The sequence below is a fragment of the Lactuca sativa genome, chromosome 6, assembly GCF_002870075.4.
Source record: "Lactuca sativa cultivar Salinas chromosome 6, Lsat_Salinas_v11, whole genome shotgun sequence".
NCBI lineage: Eukaryota > Viridiplantae > Streptophyta > Magnoliopsida > Asterales > Asteraceae > Lactuca > Lactuca sativa.
Genome location: NC_056628.2, coordinates 152512306 through 152531520, shown reverse-complemented (window position 1 = coordinate 152531520; position 19215 = coordinate 152512306).

The following is a 19215-nucleotide window of genomic DNA, read 5'->3' as shown; positions in this document are numbered from 1 at the left end:
CTGTTAATAAAATGGCAGTTTAATGGGTGTCCACTCTCACCCACCGCTTCCTTGACTGGTGGAGGGTCGTTAGCCGAACGGATAGGATAGGACTCCAATTCTCCCTTCATTAAAAGTATAATGATAAATATAAAGTAACTAAACACTTATAAATTCCCAAATCTTAGTTACTTAGGAAAATGTGAACATGGTGCTTACCCATGAAATTGCTCTTTACACCTTGTTAAGTTGTTAGTGGAGCGTGTGCGGTTAACCATCACACTAATATGGATTGACAGTGCGTGGCAAAGGGTAGCTTGATGTTAATCATAGATCAATGGAGCGTGTGTGGTTAACCGATACATTGATTAGGTGGTTGTGACATTGGGTGTACCAAGCTAATTTGCATGGTTATTCATACCTTATTTGTATTCCTCGGCATCCCAGTCACAAAGTTGAAGGGAAAAATTGAGATTTAAACATGCCATTGAATGTTTCAATGAATCTCAAAGGATCTAGGAAATTCAATTCACTTAAAACCTAAAGTTCTTTTTCGTTTTTCGTGATGGAAATTGGTAAATCGTCATTTATCTACCTTCAAATATTTTTCAGTTTGGATTACAGCATCCCTCTTCCAAATTGAAAAATATTGTGTTGGGTCCTAGCCTCAATATTCCATTTGGGTGTTATATCAAGGACTTAAATCAACTAACTTGAATTTATCCCATTATATATGTCTAGGTCAGACAACTATGGTCTTCCAATATCCTTTGGAACAAACTTTCCTCTTGAAGATGATGTCCAACGGTTGGATCATGGAAGTCATACTTCACTTCCTCCACCTCCTCCAATAATTCTCCCTACCCACAAGTTCAAAGACTTGAAAAAAAATCCAGATCACTCAAGCCCTACTTGGAGAGATGAAGTCACATATTGACAGGCAGAAAGTATTTGGTTTCGAAGTCTCAATGAAGTTGGCTGTTGACTAGGTTCTTTAATTACTTCCTAAGTCACATAGTGAGTTCATTAAGGACTACTATGTGATAGACCACGACATGACACTTATTGATCTTACTTATTTGCTTTTTGTTGTTGAATCAGCAACGATGTAGCGCACTGGAAAAACAAATTTGATGGGAAGATCTACTCCCCAAACTTCCATGGACATTGACAATGGAAACATTGGAAGTCCAAAAAAGATTTCTCTTTCCAAGGGAAAATGAAAGGCTAAGTCTGATACTGTCCCTGTACCATTCCCAAAGAGTCCATATGTTTATGTTGCCAAAGGAAGGGGCATTGGTTGCGAAGCTGCCCTGATTACCTAAAAGATCTGAGAATAGGTAGAATTGAAAAGTTTGACTCTGCTTCAGGTAAGTCTACTGTCTAACTCTGTTAAGTTCCTAATTGCTGATTCTTAATACATGATGTGACAAGGTTCCATTTTGATTTTTTGTAGGATCATGCAGAGAGAACGAAGCTTAAAGGAAGAGTATGATGAATCTGATCGCGAAAATGGATTTCTATCACATGGTTCGATGATCGGATTTTCGAGCTGCTGCTTAGGAGTTATGATGGATTGCTAGGAAGTATGTAATAACATAGTTTTCATTTGTAATTGCATTGTAAGGAAAAGTTTTTCCGCATTCTATAAATAAATAATTTTTTTTTTAATTTATTATATCTCCTTGCAATGGAATTTGTGAAAATAGATGTTTCTATGTTTCTATGTTTAGCAAGGATTTGATTCTTTTATTTGTGGTAGTGTCTAAATTTACCAAATAAGAAAGATTCTCATCACCCAAGTTGCAATTGGATAGAAACTTGGAATCATGATTGAGAATTTTCATCTTTGGTAAATGAAGATTGATTCCTTGTTCACATGTATATGTGAGTCAAGTGAATGACTAGGGGATCGAGTACATTGGGTGTGCACTGGTCAAGATCCACCACAAGGATTGATAAGACTATTCGTCATGATTTATTAAAGTTTAGTAAACATGGTTATGCTTACAAGTTTAAGTATAATTATGAAACATTGGAAAAGGTTCAATGTATGGCAAAACGAATGAAAAGAATCAAATTATGTAGAAAGATAAAAGTTTCTCCAATCAGAAAAGTTGGAAGAGTACTTTAGTATCGTGTTTTATGATCATCTTAACGTTTATGGAAAAACCATATCACAATTGATCCTCTAAGGACATCTTAGTGCACTTGTATGGCTAAGAAGAGGAATCATGAATTGTTGAAATAGTTTAAATCAAGAAGATGAGTCATACTTCATTCCCGAAACAAGTCTTAAAGTCATACTCCAAGATTGTAACCTTGAGTGACATAATCTTAAGAAAGGTTTAAAACACTTATCAAATGCAAAGTAAAAGTTTTCTATTCATGTACATTTGAAATTGGTAAGTTGTGATGTTTTTGGATAAAACAAAAACCAACTAAGGCCACATGTGTCAAGTGTTTGTCTTGATAAGAATCTGCACTAACTCTTGAATATTCGATTTGTCAAGCAATGATTCACGACAAGAGAATCTTATATGTCAAGAGGGTAGTGGGAGTCTTAAAGATCTTGACAAGTTTCAAGAACTAATCAAGAATAAAACCTATTGTTTATCACTAGCACACGACTAGAGGTTTAAACCTATCGTGTTGACATATTATTATTTATGTGCCCATTCCAGTTAAAGTTGACTATGCATGTGGTTTCTATGAGTTCTCAGTTGTTTACATAAACTACTTGGAATTAATGGTAGGCCCTTGTGCTGCCAGGTGGCAAGAAATTAAGATTGAACAAGCTCAGTCCATACGAGTTTGGATTTGTCACTAACCTAGTCTTGTGATTATGGTTATGAAAAATTCACATGGATAGGAACAGATACACCATAAAATGTAGGTGTCACAAGGTTTCTCTCCAATTCATGAAAATGATTGTGAGGAAATGCCTCCACTAAGTAGATTTTAAAAAGATAGAAATTGTGATATTTTCATTCTCAAATTCGATTATGATTACGACATCTCTTTTCATAATTCGAATTGTGAGGAATGACAAAAAAGTCTAAACATTTGAGACATATTGCTGTAAGTTCTGAAATTGTTTAGACACACATGTGAGCTATCTAAGGAAAGGTGTATGCTTTTGAGAAGCCTAAATAAAGTCTTATCAAAGCATCTAGTATCAGAAATCTGAACTTTGGTAAGAAAGTCAGTAAGTATTGATTTCTAGAAGTTCAACTGATTTCTAAATACATGTCAAAGCTAGTGGGAGCATAAGTGTTATGCTGGTAAGTTAATAATTATTATGCTAGTGGGAGCATAATTATTATGGAAAGTGTTGGCAATGTTAATTATAGAAAACAAAAGTTTCAAGTTGCAAAGTCCCAGGGTTTAAAAAGTTGTTTTTCTATAATTAAGGGAGAGGAATTTATACTTCATTTAAAATGTAAAAGCATAGATTGAGATTTTAATCAATTTTAGTCAAATATATATGAATGTTATGTTGGAATGGTTCAACATAAGGAAATTCTATATATGGAAATGTTATTTGCGTTCTCAAAATTTGATTATGATTACGGCATTCCTCTTCATAATCAAAATTATGAGAACATGGGAAATAGATATATTATAGCAAAAGATTGATTAAGTATCATGTCTTTATGGTAGACATTATGAATCGTATCCTATATGCTTAAGGTATAGGATCAATTGCATATGATACAATATTCTCATGTTCTAAATTTCCAAATGCCTAGGGCATTTAGAGGGAAAAGGAATAGAAATGGATATGACTAAAGTGGTTAAACAATTGTTAAGGACAATCTAAGGTTCGCCAAAGATTGGCCGCTTAAGGACAGTTGGAAGTATAGTAATGGAAGGACCATATTGACATTATTATGAATAGACAGTAGTCTATTAATAATGAGTTGTCATATGGAAAATATGGAATGTTTACATATTGGGAGTTGAAGAATAGATGAGAAAGTTAGAAACTTTTATGCAAGAAGGATGTTCAAAGGAATGTACTTTGAATTTGAGACTTCATTTCCATGGAATTGTCTTGTAACAATCTCCAGAGGAATATTTTGTAATATCATTGGTCAAGTCTCTATGACTTTTGGCACCTAGACATTACGAAAGAATCATTGCAAGATAGTTTAGAATCTAACACTTTCTAGCAGTGACAAGAATTTGCAATTCTTACACTTGCGATAAGGATTTGGAATTTTGAAATGAGCATCACTAAATTTTTTTTTCAAATGATCTATTTCACAAAGTAAGGACCATAGACAAACATAGTGTGCATGTTTGGTGCGTGACATAACTATTGTTTAGACAAACATCGTGTGCATGCTTGGAGCATGGCATAACTATTGTTCTAATTCAACTATTAAGTTGATTATTCGAAACATTATACAATGAATGATGAGTAATTAATATGGCTCAAAAGTTTTGGGGCCATATAGGATTAGTATTATTCTTGTGTTTCACTTTGCATGTTTTGACTTCCCGAATAACTAGGTTATTCAAACGATCCACAGTCGATCATCCTTTGGAAGTAGGTATTGAGGAAATCCTGTCATGAATGGGTCTGTCGTTTGTCTGGGATAAGGTGACTGCAGTGTTCATGAGTACTCCTGGAATAAGATTCGAGTATTGGATTCAACCAATGCTTATCTGAATCACTTCATGGATTTTATCATGAGTGATTGTGAGATGATAATATCTCATATTCTTGAAACGGAGACATGTGAGTTGTAGTTGCGAGTCGATTGCACATTGACGTATGTAAGTGCAACAGTAACTTGGTGTTACAAAACATATTGTTGTGTGTAATTTGGTGTGTAAATACAAGCGAGAATTTGGGTCGAAGTTTATCCGTTCCTTTTACCCCATGTGGATAAAAGCAATATCTGTGGGCCCCTCGACGATTTAGTGATGACATCAGGCCTGGACTGATTTGATATGTTCAATTAGTTGGTCGTCATATATCGGAAATTGGGAAACCACAGATGGACAAAGAGAATGATTATAATCCATTTTTCAGTCCATATGATATCTAGAATGGAGGAATATATGATCCCTTATCTAATGGACGTGTCCTTGAATAGGTAAGAGTTCGACAACGACTTTTAAGAGCTACGATTGCTAGTCGGTGTTGGAGTCATACTTGCAATAATAGTTACTAGACTTATCCAAGTGGGAGAATATTCGATAAGTGTCTAAGTCCATAATTATAATTGGTATGTACTTGACTCGAGAGTAGCATGGTCTATTTGGGTTGCATATCATCAGGACAATTTGATAGGATGGACTTTTGAGAAGAAGTTATTTATGGTTTATTAATATGTTATAAGTTCTAATATATTAATATGAAATCATATTGTTTAATTAGTATTGATCAAGAATTAACGTGGAATTAATTCTATGATCAAAAGAAGACTAATTAAATATAAGGGGTTGATTTGGTAAATCACATATTCTTATAAAGCGGGCTTATGATCCATAGTTCTTCATGTTAGGCTAAACCTATGTGGTAACCCATGGATGTTTTAACCATGGAGCATGAAATTGGCACTTAAGTGGAATACTAGAGAGCTAGCTGATTTGTGTGTGCAAGGAATCTCTTCTCAAGTTATCCTTTGGTATAGGTGTGTTGTGATTCCATTTAAGGAATTCATACTATTGGTGCTAAGCTCTTGAAAGTCCAAGTAACAAGCTACAAAGAAAAGGTATGCTATCTAACTTGTTTTATTACCCAAGTATCAAACTTTTGTATGCTAGTTAGGGTAATACCTAGGAATGTTTAAGTCTTTATGTATAATAGTAAAAACATAGATCCAAGGTATTTAGGGTTGCATGTACACCTTAGGAGTGTTAGAATGCTTAAAACCCATCAGGATGGACTTTTGAGAAGAGGTTATTTATGATTTATTAATATATTATAAGTTCTAATATATTAATATGAAATCATATTATTTAATTAGTATTGATCAATAATTAATTTGGAATTAATTTAGTGATCAAAATAGACTAATTAAATATATGGGGATTGATTGTGTAAATCATTGATTCTTATAATGTGAGCCAATGATCCATAATTGTTTAGGTTGGGCTAAAACAATGTGACAACCCATGGATAACCCATGGAGGTTTAAACCCATGGAGCCTAAGGAATATGGAAGGTCATGCACATTAGGGTTTACATGGTGTAACCCTAACTTTGCCACACTATATAAGAAGACCCTAATCTCCTAAAATCGGCAGCTAACTAGTCTTTGGAAGAGCTATAGCCGAATTTGGTGCAAGACATTCTCTCTCAATTCCTCCATTGTTGGTGGTGTTATGTGAAGCATTTGAGGCATCACATTAGGGGTGCTAGGCTCTTAAAGGTCCAACGAATCAAGCTACAAGAAAAGGTATGTCATCTAACTAGTTTTGTTATACAAGTACCCATGTTTTGTATGCTAGTTAGGGTATTGCTTTGTAAAATCAAATTGCATGTATAATTAGAGAAAACATAGATCCAAAGCATTTAGGGTTGTATGTGAACCTTAAGGTTGTTAGGATGCTCAAAACCCTTCATTATGATGATTGGAAATGATCAAAGTGTGCAGCCCACACCTATTTCTTATGATTTTTGCTCTCAAAATGGACATCATACCAACATGTGTCCTTATTTACAAGGAGAATGGGAAGAAGTGCAAGAAATGGGAAGCTACTACTAGCCAAACCAATGGAGTTATGATCAACCTCAACATGATAAATGGTGGGATAACAACCAATCTTAGGGAAACAACTAATACCAAAACCCATACCAAACTTGGGGAAATGACCAATACCAACAAACTCCACAGTTCCAACAACCATATCCTTCGCCTCCTTAACAACCTGAAATGTCGAGCATGTCCTTCGAAGATATTGTGAAAAGCATTGCCACCACTACCCATATCTTCCAGGAAACAACCAAAGCTAGCCTCAAAAGCTTAGAGCAACAAATTGTACAACTTACTCTGTGACACCTAGTTCCTGGTACATATTTAATTTAATAATTATTTAAATTATAAGAGCAACTCGGCGAATTGGGAGCCCCAAACTCATTGAGTAGAGACCATATGGTCCGTGTGATTTAAATAACCTACTCGATGAGTTGAGAGACATCAACTCGATGAGTAGGCTGGCAGGGGTGAAACCCTAATTTTCGGGGTTTGCACCCTATTTAAACATGTTAAACCCTTCATGTTAGCCTCATTTACAACCTCCAAGTCCCAAACCCTAAATCTCGAAAACCCTAAAGCCATTTGTGTGTTTGTGTGCCATTTTTGAGAGTTTTAGTGTGTATTAAAGCTATTGGAAGAAGAAGACCTTAGAGACACAAGAGGGAGCATATAGATCCAAAATCCTTGCCTCATCCACAACATTTTGCTGGTATAAAGCTTAAGCCTTTCCATATAGTATTTAGATCTCCTTTATGGGGTTGTTTTGATAGTTTTGGTCCAAATGACATGATCCTTGGGATTTGGACATCCCACGAGGGGAATATTTCAGATCTAGGACCTTGAAGGGGTTCCATGGCATAAAGGTGCCAACTTTATGGCCATGGAAGCCCCATGAAACCTTTGGACCATTATTTGATCTTTTAAAGCTCCTATGGCCACGCATGTGGATAAAGTTTAAGACTTTACATGATAATCTTGTCCCTTGAGTTCAGATCTAAGATCTCATAGTTGATCTTGAAGTTTTGATGGCCTTAGGAGTAGGATCTAAACCATTTTGGGTTAGGGTTTGATTCTTATGCGTTTGGAGAAGACCTTAATGGGTAAAGGTGGAAACTTTACCCTTCTAGGCGTATTCCCAGTTTGGATCCGAAGTTTACGGGTAGATCTGAAGAATAAGGGCTTAATGCATTAAGAAGAGTTGACAGATTGATAAACTCGACTAGTCCATAAGGGAACTCGGTGAGTTAGTCTAAAAGGTCCCCAATTTTGTTAATGGAACTCAGTGAGTCCTCAAGGGAACTCGACAAGTTGTATTAGGAAAGTCCCGTTTCTATTGAGAAGTAGGAGCTCGACGAGTTGGAGGAAAACTCGACCAGTTAGATCGTGATTTCACGGTTTCTGTGATTTATGAGAACTCGATGAGTTAAAGGGTAAACTCGATGAGTTGAGTCAACTTGGAGCATTGACTTTGACTTGACTTTGAACTTGACTTGACCAGAGTTAACCCTTAAGGGTTATCAATATGGAATGGTATCTAAGGTGTTGTTTTGGTTCATGGAGCGAGTAGCGCTGATTCCAGGCAGAGTCGTTTCCACCTGTATGAACGGGTCAAAGGCACCAATGTCGGCCTGTATATGTATGCTAGTATGTTCCAGACCAAGATCCGATGTCGGTCAGTGCTTGATGTAGGTTTATATGTTTCCGGATTCCAATCCGATGTCGTTCGGGGCATGAGGAATGCTTGTATGCTAGATGTCTTTTTGATTCTTGCATGTGTGTGCTTAGTATGTTTCTGGACCATGGTCCGATGGCGGGCAATGCCCGATGAATGTTTGTATGCTTCCGGATTTTGGTCCGATGTCGGGCGGGGCCCAAGGAACATTTATATGTTTATGTTATGTGATTATTTGTGTGTATTTGTTGATATGTTTATATGTATACCGAGCTTTGCCCGATGCCGGACATTGTCTGATGTCGGGCGGGGCCCGATGAAGTTGACAAGGCCCATGATATGTTATTATATGATTATGTGATTATGTGTATGGTATATGGTTGTTTGGGGAGACTCACTAAGCTTTGTGCTTACAGTTTTCGGTTTTGGTTTTAAGTACTTCCGGTAGCAAGGGGAAGAGCTCGGGATGACTGCAGTGCACACACCATTTGTTTAGCCTGGGATGTTTTTACTCTGATATATTGATATGAGTTTTGATGAGATACTCTGATTTGATAATTTGACTTATGTTTTTGGATGAAATGATTTTGATAATTATGGTTTTTTTAATAAATAAAAATGAAATTTTTGATCATGATTTTTGGGATGTTACATACTCAATCTATGAGTATAATGGAAGCTCAAGGCAAATTACCATCACAAACTGAAGAGGACCTTAGTCATATCGTTTCTACTATTACAATGAATGATGGGAAATTTTTTGATGACCCATGATTGCAATTTGAAGACGAGGAAGAAGAGGAAGAAGTAAAAATGGAGAAGGATGTCAAGGAAGCTATAGAGGAGGTGTTGGAGGCTGACAAAAGAGAGGTTGAGTCACCCATTACCAATGAGAAACTCCTTTCACTGGTAGACCAACCACAAGAGCCGGAAATGATAAATATGCCAAACCCTTCAAAGGATATGTATCTCGAGAAGGAAGAAACCCAACCAGTCATCAAATCAACCACCCTATCAAAGAAGGAAGAATTGATGACCTTATTGCACAAGTACAAGAAAGGTGTCAGTTGGAAGATTGTTGTCATTAATTGTCTAAGTCCAGTATGATTCCCACGCAAAACGAAAGTCAAGTAAAAGATAAGTGGTCCATTGAAGGACATGGCGAGAAGGTTGATATATTCGAGAGCCCAACATACTTATATTGATGCACATTCAAGGGTCATGTCGAGCCAACGACTTTAAAAAAGGGCGGCTAGCCGGGAGGCAACTCGGGGCTATTTTTTTCCTTTCTTTTAAAACTTTTTAGTCGATGATAAATTTCAAAATTTTAATGTCCCAAATGGTTTTCTACTTGTTTTTTATGCCTAGAAAATGAATCTCGGGCTCCAAAAATATTTTGCGGATAGCTTGGGGAGGGTGAAGATGAGGTTCTCGCCATAATTTCAAGGCTCCAAAAATGATTTTGTAAATTCTTTCCATATCTTTAATGATTCATATTTTCCTTAAAAATCAATTGGTGTGCATTTGTGACTATATTGGAACCATTCCCAACCCGACTACCATCCTCCACCACCCGCCGATAATTAGATGGTTTAGCCCTCTTCGAGCATCGAGGACGATGCTATATTTTAAGCTTGGGGAGGGGCATCCATCTATGCATATGGATCTCGTTGCTTGTAGGATGCAATTTTGTACATATTGTATTGAATTTCATTTAAAGAATATTTGAACTTTCTCATTTTCATTTTTCTCTTGCATTTTGCATTTTAAAATTTACAAAAACAAAGAGATTTTCTTTCTATCCTAATTTTAAAATTTTTTGCATCTCATATTCTGCATTGCATTGAAAGTTTTATAGTAAAAAAAAGATTTTCTTATGTGCATCTAACTTAGAAAATTACAAAAATATTTTATTCTATGTTTGTTTTTGATCCAAATCAAGACAACCTAATCTTTTAAAAATAATTGAGTTGGTAAGTTAGTCGTATGCCTTGAGATTAGACTTTCTCATTTTTATTGAAAATCTTAAAGCTATCAAATCACACACGAGCACGTCTCCCGAAGCTACAAGTGCAAAAAAAAAATGATAAGGTTATCGATACCGAAGCATAATAACAGGTATAGGTTAGCATTTGGAATGCACGACCGTTCTTATTGTTCGTAATGGTCAGTCATACCCAAATCCCAAATTGAAGAAAGAATATAAAATGAATATAAAATTTCTATGGCCCGAACCTTCTAGCACACTAAAAAGTCATTTCTACCTATTACCTTCTAAGTACCCTGCTTTGGGACATTGTTTTCTAACTATACTTACGGGTCTTTGCGTGTTAAAATCAGTCTCCCAAAAAATTCCTTAGAAGCCCCTCATGGTAATAGACCGTGAGATGTCCCGACCATAGAAAAACTCAAGGACAAAATATAAAGATTTAAGCCTTAACTATATATATATATATATATATATATATATATATATATATATATATATATATGTGTGTGTGTGTGTGTGTGTGTGTAATGAAAAAAAGAGTCAATAAGTGGACAATTCCACAGCAACTCGAGTTGCATAAATGAATACAATTAGGAAAACTCGGCTGTCGAAAAAGTCCCTTGGACTTGGACTTGAACTTGAACTCATTACATTAGAATGATCGTTAACTACTTTGACTGGTGTAAGTGGTTTGAAACATGTAATATAACGCCCAGATCCTGGTATGTGTTTTAAACCAAATTATTCATTTTTGCATAGGGACTCGATGAGTTGGAGGCCCCAAACTTGTTGAGTAGAAACGGATTTTGGGTGCGAGACTTGTAGTCTACTCGACGAGTTGAGAAGCCTCAACTTGACGAGTAGGTCTGCCAGAGTGAAAACCTTATTTTTAGGGTTTGCACCCTATTTAAGCACCTTAACCTCCAAAGGGTGGTCTCATTTGCAGCATCCATCACCCCAAACCCTAGCCACGAAACCCTAATACGTTTTTGAGAGTTTTTGAGCCATACTTGGTGCTTTTTGAGGTTTTGAAGAAGAAGAAACTTGAGGAAGGAGCAAGGAAGTGAAGGAGAAGAGTAGATCCAGAAGTAGAGCTTCATTTTTGGTTCACCTGAGGTAAAAAGCTCTTATCTTGCTTATTGAGTGTTTAGATCTAGTTTTAGGGCTTTTTCTCCATGTTTTAGTTCGATAATGGTGGCCTTTGGTATTTGGATGTTCCCTGGGAAAGAACCTTCACATCTAGAGTCTTTGAGGGGCTCCATGGCATAAAGGTGCCAACTTTATGGCCATGGGAGTCCCATGCAACTTGTTAACCACCTTATAGGGTCTTTTGAGCTAAATAACCCATGCATGGACATAAAGCTAGTAGCTTTACGTGATATATCGACCCTAGGGGACCAGATCTATGGCTTAGATGGATTGAGCCCAACAGAAAGTGACTTAATGGATATAGACTATGGGGGACTCGACGAGTTATTCACACAACTCGGCGAGTTAGGTTGTGGTCCCCCAACCTTTTATGTTACTAAGTAAACTCGTTGAGTCTAGGAGATGACTCAGCGAGTTGGACATGGTTTTGGGTTATGAAGACTGAGGAACTTGACGAGTTCAAGGAAGGACTCGACGAGTTCTGAGTGATAGGTCCCGACTATGCTTTGAGGAGGAACTCGACGAGTTGGTGGGCCAACTCAACAAGTTGAGTCAACCAGGATGTTGACTTTGACCAGGATGTTGACCTTGCCTTTGACCTTTGACCAGAGTTGACCCTTAAAGGGATTATGAGTATGAAAGAGTAATTAAAGAGATTTTATGTGTAGGAGTTTGAGGTGAGTTGATCCCAGAGCCGAGGACAGCTCAGCTACTTCACGACATTGAGGTGAGTTACCTTCCAGTAGAAGTGGGTCGAAGGCACCAATGCCGGCCCAGTAGTAAGAGCTGTAGGAAAGATGATTGTCTTTGTGATAATTATCTGGTATGTCACTATATGTTATGCTTTATGTGCCAGTATGCTATGATGTTATGTGATAGTGGTGCGAGGGGTAGGATAGACCCTAGTACCGGTCGATAGGGCCGAAGGGGTATGCCAACACCTGGATAAGCTAGGCATTATATAACTTATATGTTTATGCACTAGGATACTATGTGGTAGAAGTACGGGGTGAGATAGTCCCCGATGCCGGTCGAAAGGGCGAAAGGGGTAGGCCAGCAGCCTGATATGCTAGGCAAGGTACCATTTTAAAAGACCGAAGGGGTAGGCCAGCACCCTGATATGCTAGGTGAGGTACCGGTCGACAGGACTGAAGGGGTAGGCCAACACCCTCATATGCTAGGCAGTTACCGGTTGAACAATACCGAAGGGGTAGTCTAGTACCCGGATATGTTATACAGTATGTATATTATATGGTATGCGGTATGATGGGGGAAATTACTAAGCTTTGTGCTTACGGTTTTCAGTTTTTGTTTCAGGTCCTTCTTCCTCGAAGGGAAAGGAGTCGGCACGGTAGCAGCACATCACACACACGATATTCCACATATGAGATTCTTGGGATTTCTACTTTGACATTATTAATATCTTATGACATGCTTTTGAGACAGAGGATCTTTGGTTTTTATGAAATAAGATAACTTGTTGAGGTTTTCTATAACTTGTTTTATGAATTGTTAAATCCAAAAATGAAATTTTTTGGTCGTGAAATTTGGGATGTTACATGTAACCAATCTGGGTAAATATTAGGGAATTTTTAGAAAAGGATTGTTGTTAGTCAACAAATAGCTAGAGTCGATCATTGTCATGTTTTGTTGTAACATCCATAAAATTCATAAAAATTTAAAACTTTCTCAGGCATCCAAACACCATTACTTATTACAAAATGTTTTGAAAATAGTTTCATATCATAGTATCCCAAAAACCAAGATCATAAAATGCGAGGAGGTGCACGATCAAGCCTTCAACTTCCTGCAATAATCCGAAGTACCTGAAACAAAATCCAAAACTGTAAGCCCGAAGCTTAGTGAGTTCCCACAAAATACCGATACATAACAAATAGCGCACATAATAACACCATGTAATAAGTCCACAGCTTCACAGACTGGATTATCCCCGTGCCCACAGTATGAGTCTGGATTGCCTTTTAGGCCCACAACTCATATCTGGCTTGCTACCGAGCCCACATCATAAGTCTTGCTTGCTGTCGAGCCCACGACTTATGATTAGCTTGCCCCTTCAGTCCTAAGACTGGAATCTAAATGACCAGTGCTCAGTGCGAGTCTGGCATGCTTCCATGGCCCTTAGCTCACATCTGAAATTCTTAGGAGTCCTCAGTATGAGTCTGACATGCTCTCCGTGGCCCTCAGCTCATATTTTGCATACTCCAGGGTTTGTTGGTTACTGCATGGAGCAATACAACATCAACCCCACCTAACACGTCGACATGTAGCAACTAAAAACACATATAGATACTCAGACAGTATCACAGGTAGTCCTACAGATCTACCAGAATAGCATAGAAAACTAGCATGAATAATTAACTCATACTCTACATATCAACAACTACTAGGATATCAGATCCAATGACCTCTAAGCATAATGAGGAAAACTCACATCACAATGTCGAATTGAACTGAAAAGATCAAACTCCCGAAACACGCCTCCAAAATTAAACAACTATGACCACCATTGAACCAATTTCATCAAGTCCCAAATTACCAAATTACCCTTAGAAGTCAAACTTGGTCAACACCGGTCAAAGTCAAAGTCCACAGTCAAGGTCAACAGTCCAGGTTGACGCAACTCATCGAGTGTAGCTAGTAACTCGTCGAGTCTCTTCAGGACGCAGAAAACCGGGAAAAACCATAACTAACTCATCGAGTTATCTCATCAACTCGCCGAGTTTATTCAGAATCCAGAAAGCAAGAAAATCCGACTCAACTCGTCGAGTTAGCTAACCAACTCGTCGAGTTCCTTCATCCTTTTCATATTCAGTCCTTTCCAGTCGAATCCAAAACCCCAAACTACAGATCTAGCCTCTTAGGATAGAGATACCACGTAAATTTGTTAACTTTATGTGCATGCAAGGCATCAAGGGGATTAAAACATCAAAACTAATCTTAATAAGAGGTTTAGGGCATGGAGGATGGCCTAGACTAGATAAAGTGGGCAAATTTATGTCCATGGAGGCCTAGAGGTGTCCAGATCTGAAACCACATCACCTTGACAAGCCCAAATCTGAGAATGACTCCATTTTGCACCAAAAATGACCACATACTTTCATAAGAAGATATCTAAGCAATAAGAAGTCAAGGTATCAACTTTATACCTCAAGATGGTTGCCAAAACTATGTAGATGTCGGATCTGCTGCTTCTCCCTTTTTCTCCAACCTCTTCAAGCTCCAAGCTCCTTCTCAACAGCACCAAAATCACTCTTCTAAGCTCTTACACACACTCAAGAAGGTATAAGGTTTGAACTAGGGTTTCTCTGGATGATAAGGTGGTAAGGGAGGCTGGTGAGGCGACTTAGGGTCCTTTAAATAGGGTGCAAACCTAAACAATTAGGGTTTTCATGCACAACCTCAACTCGTCGAGTTGGGGTCCTCCAACTCGTCGAGTAGGCTACATAATCCACGCGGCCTCAATAATTTCTACACGACGAGTTGGGGCCTCCAGCTCATCGAGTAGGTCTTAAGTGATGTATAAAAATGCTTTAAATTCATACATGGGAGTCGAGATGTTACATTTGTAAAATGAAGATGATTGAACATATTTTTCATCACATATGTTCTCATGAAAGTAAGACCATAATTTGTTCTATGTGCTGACCCAATACAAGTAAGAGTGAACAAAGTGCTGTGAATTTTGATTTTGTTGGGTTGCGTTTGGTAATGGCCAAGAGTCTTAATTTTCAATGTTATATATCTTTATAGGGATAATGCCAAGTTGACTCAAGGCACGATAGGTACCTTCTTAACGATGCTACAAAATAAGGTTAATTGGGTTGAATCGCTTTCATGTTTGTCTTGGTTATTACATTAATCTTCAAAAGTTTGGATTTTTGATTTTTCTTGCTTTCTTCTTTTGTTCTTCCCAGTTTGTACTTTTGTTTTGTTCTTTCTCAGGGACAAGAAAGGTTTAAGCTTGGGGAGATTGGTTAGGTGTATTTTATGCACCTATTTTGCACCTTTATTCCACACCATTGCATTGCATTTAACCTTAACTACATGCATTTTACATATTTTCGGGATATTCCATGATATTATTTCCCCCTCGCACTATTTCATGATGTTTTAAGGACTCTTGGAGGAGGGATATTGCTTAGGGAGGTGACTAGAAGATGCAGAAAAGATTTCACGACTTTCAGAGCATCGAGGAGGAAGCAATGGAAAATTTGAAGAGCGCGACCATCTAGGATCTTCCACGGCCGTGTAAAATTAAAGCATGCAGGCCGTAGATTTGAATCTACAACAATAGTTTGAACGTTCTACTTTTTGTGTTTATGCAGGCCTTGTAAATGACAGTGTTAATTTATGCGGACCGTGTAAATGTGGACATGGGTTTAGTGGGAGTTTCTCTATCTATCGACTTTTGGAGTAGAGAAGGCGATTTTCTAGAGGATTTGGAGTTAATTAACACTTGAGAATATTTGATTTCATTTTGTAAGTACTTTAATTTCATTTTCTAGATTTGTGATCTTGTTCTAGTCATGAGAACTAGAACCCTAGTTTCTCTAGTTTCTCCAACTTCATGTCTTGACTTTTTGGTTGTGATTTCAATCATATGAATTGATGTTTGCTTTTATTTTCTAACTAGTGAATTAGATTTTATTTCAATCGAATGTTTGATTCTAATTTTATTTCTTATTGGCCATTTGAATTAGGGTTAGGTCATTCAAGTTATCTAATTGGAAAATCCGTAATTGTTTTGTGAATTGGACTAAGTAACAAGCACTAAACTGATATCCATTGAATGTATTTAGTGCAAATCTTATTCACATACTCTTATGCTCCCAAGCTTTTGAGGAGTCCTGGGTGTTGTTGGGAACGTTCACATAAATCTTATTCCAACCTTTTGATTTTTATCTAAGAGCTTGTTTAGACTTAAATTAGAATGATAGATTATTTTCAAAGAGCTTATTTTGAATTTGACAACTTGGTGAATGGGAAGTGTTAGAGCTTGCTAACACTTTCAAGTACCAACTTAGATAGAATTGAGTAATATCATATCATCCTTGCAATCATATTGCTAAATTGTCTTGCATAAAGTTGGAGTTCTTACAAATCCTAAATTTATTTCCTTTAATCGATCATTTACTTATTGCTTTATTTTCTTGTTTAAATCATTGCATATCAACCCCCACTTCTGTGGCCATTATTGTACCTTGCGTAAAAAGGTATAAACATTTGTTCCGTGTCTCTGTGGATCGACCCTGCTTTCCTTGTATTCCATTTATAGTTTAAAGTAGCAGTGTTTTTGGAGTCATTTTTGTACCCCTATTATCTGATGGGTTTGACACACCTAACAAATTGGTGCCGTTACCGGTGACAAAATGTTACTAATCGTTTATGTCAAGCTTTTTATGAGCATATGTGGTATGATACCTATCTTTTTTGTGGGATATGAGAAAAAAAATAACGTGACACTTAAAAAGTGTGGTATAACACTCACCAGCCTTAACCTCCAAACAAATAACATTTGCCGGAAAATATCAAAATCCCACACATATTTAAAAGAATGTCATATTATCTCGCGAGATATTGACAATAAATAAAATCAAAATCTCAACTTTTTATTTTTTTCAATCCCGTGGCAAAGATTTGTATTCGTAGTCCTTATTTATTTTTGAGTTGTCACTCGATCAGACTTATATTATATATATATATATATATATATATATATATATATATATATATATATATATATATATATATATATATATATATATATATATATATATATATATATATATATATATATATATATATGAGTTGATTAGAATATTCGTTCCATAGTGGAATGATAGAAATGAACATATGTTGTCTATCTTTAACACCTTAAAGAAAAGATAAAGCTTAATTATTTGCTCATTATAGGGTTGTTTCATGTTAAATCGTGTATCACTTTGCTAAGACAATGTTAGACATTTATATATATTTTTATTGGCTACAACACACAAAAAGGCTACGTGCTAGGTTTATACATCCTGAAAAGTGAGCTCATGAGCCTAATACAAGGAAACTATAAGAAATAATTAGTAGGTTAATCCTTGTGGAATCTTTAGGTTCATGTACGCTGGTTTTATAAGTAAATATTTGAGGGAACTTTGTTCCACACTTTCACAAAATTAGGGACATCTTTGACTAAATGGTCAATGTGAAAACTTTTTAATTTGAGCATTGTATGCTTTATTTATAAAATCAAGGTGTTGTTAAACTATGTCATGTGATAGTTATCATTAAAAACAATTAAATATGAGCATATGACACTCGATCGAAACCTTCTTTATACCGATTTAATAACCAGGTAAGGATACTTGGAAAAATATGAACGTATGGACTTTATAACTTTTCTTATATTTCTAAAATGTAAACAGATTTGTTACTTTTTATAATTTGTTGACAAAACAACTTAGAGGTAGTTTGTTTTTTATTTTTTAAAACGAATTTGTTGACAAAACAATTTAGCTTTTTCACAGTTATTTGTTTTATAGAAGATTTATCATTTAAAAGTTGTTGTAAGTATCCTTTGCCGCACAAGATTGGACCTTCTTTTTCTCAAACACTTTACACCTTACTTTAAATTATATTATTTAATATAGATTTGTTTTAATATTTTCAACGTATTTATTATTTTAATAATATTATGAAATATATTATTAAAAAGTTCAAGTATAATTTATATAATTTTAAAATCATTTGGTAATTTCCTATAAATTAAATTTTGTGTTACATTGTCTACAATTTAATATTAAAAGATTATAAAGTTAATCAATAAAATATTCAAATATATTAAAACTAACCGAATAAATAATCACCATTTTAGAAAATTTAACAAAATAAACATAATATTCGCTAAATTATCAAATGTATTTATTGTTATTTAATAATTATTATGTTTAATTATTTTATTTAAATGTCTTTAAAAATAATATCATCTCAATTATCTTTATTTTCAACATGCATACAACCAAAACTAAATATATTATTTATTTAGAATTATTTTTAACTAATTTACGGTTAATTTTCGTTTATTTCAACAACCTGCAGATGTTAAAATAACAAATAAAATAACAAATAGATTTTTATTGTAGTTTGATGACGTTTGGTCACCAATTATACTGCAGATGGTTATAGATGTGGTTTGCAAATTACTGACGTTTTAACTTAAAAAAACTAAAAACACCTTACTTTTATTATTGATATCCCTAACACAAAACAGTAATAAAAACACAAAAGTGTGTAAGAAATCCCAAAGAAAAAGTTTATTAATTCCATGTTAACGAAGAAAAAAGCTTACAATACCTCTTTATAATGGAGAGGGGGTCTAAATTAAGTTTTATATATACCGTTATGTCGATATGCTATAACATCTAAGCGAGAAATGATAAAATATGTGATCCAAAATTATTTTAATATTCTCAACCTTTTTTATTCTAGATTGAATGTTTCTCTCTCTCTCTCTCTCTCTCTATATATATATATATATATATATATATATATATATATATATATATATATATATATATATATAAACGAACACGTGAAAGACACTACTTTTATATTGTTATTCTATTAAAAAATTTATATCACAATAAATATATGAATAATCATTCGTCAATATTCACATTAGAATTTACTACAGTAATACA